This window comes from Mandrillus leucophaeus, unplaced genomic scaffold (assembly GCF_000951045.1).
Source record: "Mandrillus leucophaeus isolate KB7577 unplaced genomic scaffold, Mleu.le_1.0 Scaffold457, whole genome shotgun sequence".
NCBI classification, from domain to species: Eukaryota; Metazoa; Chordata; class Mammalia; order Primates; family Cercopithecidae; genus Mandrillus; species Mandrillus leucophaeus.
The window spans coordinates 14,772-17,073 of NW_012104887.1; the positions used below are offsets into that span (position 1 = coordinate 14,772).

The window sequence follows — 2,302 nt, forward strand, 5'->3', positions numbered from 1 at the left end:
GAGATCTGGCCACTGCACTCCAGCCTGGGCAACAGCGTGAGACTCTGTCTCAAAAAAAAAAAAAAGGATAATTAAGGATACGGTAAAGAAATACTCTTCCTCTGGCTGGGCACTGTGGCTCACAGCTGTTAATCCCAGCACTTTGGGAGGCGGAGGCGGGCGGATTGCTTGAAGTCAAAGTTCCAGACCAGCTTGGGAAACATAGCAAGACCCTGTCTCTACAACAACAACAGAAAAAAGAAAAAGAAAAAAGAAATACCTAGCCGGGAGTGGTGCCATTTGCCTGTGGTCCCAGCTACTAGGGTGGCTGAGGTGGGAGAATCACTTATGCCCGGGAGGCAGAGACTGCTGTGAGCTGAGATTGTGCCACTGCACTCCAGTGTGGGTGACAAGATAGTGAGACCCTGTCTCAAACCCACCTCTTCCTCTAATAACTAGCTTCTACATGGCTACCTTGGTTACCAGTAAGCCCACTCTGAATCTGTGGCTTTTATGAAGTGAAAAACGTGCTTTGTTCACATTTAATTCTGCCTTAGGCAGGCTAGTGGGGGACAGGTGTGTGTGTGTGTGTATTTGGAGGGGAACTACATGGTAAGAGACATGGCCATGTTTCCACTGCTTTTTCTTCCTTAGAAGAGGACTTGTCCACTCTCCTGGTCACCCTTATCCTTCTCTAGGTCCGCATCTCAGTCTTCTCATGTCTTGCTCTTCCCCGTCAATATTCCTGGTTTCCCCCGTGCTGGCCTTGGCCATCTTCTTTTCTCTGTGCAACTCAAGTGAGATTGACTCCCTGCTTTCCATATTTCTGTCCCTTAAAAGTGCTCCCAAATTGGTATCTTCTGCTGAGACCCTATCCTGAGCGCTACACATTGTGTGTGTGTGTGTGTGTGTGTGTGTGTGTGTGTGTGAAACAGGGTCTCACTCGTCTAGGCTGGAGTGCAGTAGCACAATCAAAGATCACTGCAACCTTGGACTCCTGGGTTCAGGGGTCCTCCCACCTCAGCCATCTGAGTAACTGGGACTACAGGCACACACCACCAGGCCCGGCTAATTTTTTTTATTTTTTGTAGAGTCAGGGTCTCACTGCATTGCCCAGGCTGGTCTCGAAATCCTGGGCTCAAGCCATCCTCCCACCTTGGACTCCCAAAGTGCTGGGATTATAGACGTGGGCCACTGTGCCTGGCTACACCAATGTTTCTAACTGCCTGGTAGATAGGTCCTTCTGGATGGATACTAGGCACTTCAAACCCAGCTTATTTCCAAAACCACATGCATCATCTTGCTTTCCAAACCGATTTGTTTCTTTCCACATTCCCCATCTTCCTGGAAGACACCTTCATTACCCCCATCTGTTCTGAGTCAGGTGTCCCTTCCTCTTGCCCTCTGTGCAAATCTCATGAGTTCCAAATGTTACTAAATCTACCTTCTGACTTTCAATTGTATCACCTTTTCTCCGTCCACCCATGACCATGCCTTAACTGAAGCTCTCGCCAGCTCTGGTCTAGTAGATTACATAGTCAGGATAGTCTTTCTGCCCTGCCACACTGAGCTTCCATTCTGTACGAGAGATATCTTTTTCTTTCTTTTTTTTTTTTGAGACGGAGTCCCGCTCTGTCGCCCTGGCTGGAGTGCAGAGGCACGATCTCGGCTCACTCCAACCACCGTCTGCCGGGTTCATGCGATTCTCCTGCCTCGGCCTCTGGAGTAGCTGGGACTACAGGTGCATGTCACCACGCCCAGCTAATTTCTATATTTTTAGTAGAGACGGGGTTTCACCACGTTGGCCAGGATGGTCTCAATCTCTTGACCTCGTCATCTGCCTGCCTTGGCCTCCCAAAGTGCTGGGATTACAGGCATGAGCCACAGTGCTCGTCTCCCTTGCTCTTCTTTGCCCTCATCTCTTTGGGCCCTCCTCCTTGCCTCTGCCCTCTCCTATCTTAATACCCCTTCCCTTCCTTAACCTCTCAGCATTAGGCTGGCAACATTTCTCAGGGTGAGGATTTGTCTTTGTTTATTTCCGTAGTAGCAGTACCCAAGCAATGCCTGGTCACCATAAGTAGAGTTAAATCGTCTCTCAAAAAAACAAAACAAAAAACGAACTACATTGAGTGGGAAAGGCAATACATATATCAACTTTGGTTTCGGTATCACTTCATGGCGTCATTCTTCTTTCACGTATAACTTTTCATTTGATCCTTAAAATAATCCTGTGAAAAAGGCAAGAATTCTCAGTAATTGGCCGGGCATGGTGGCTCACACCTGTAATCCCAGCACTTTGGGAGGCTGAGATGGGTGCATCCCC

The 2,302-nt window shown here is 48.5% G+C and overlaps 2 protein-coding genes across 2 annotated transcripts in view; one reads left to right on the forward strand and one right to left on the reverse strand.

Annotated features, from left to right (window-relative positions):
* LOC105549787 (histone H3) overlaps nucleotides 1-2,302 on the forward strand; it is a 24,877-nt gene that overhangs the window by 2,444 nt on the left and 20,131 nt on the right. The gene's annotated exons all lie outside the window — the stretch shown is intronic.
* The window catches only part of LOC105549789 (histone H4), a 6,114-nt gene that overhangs the window by 1,165 nt on the left and 2,647 nt on the right, over nucleotides 1-2,302 (reverse strand). The gene's annotated exons all lie outside the window — the stretch shown is intronic.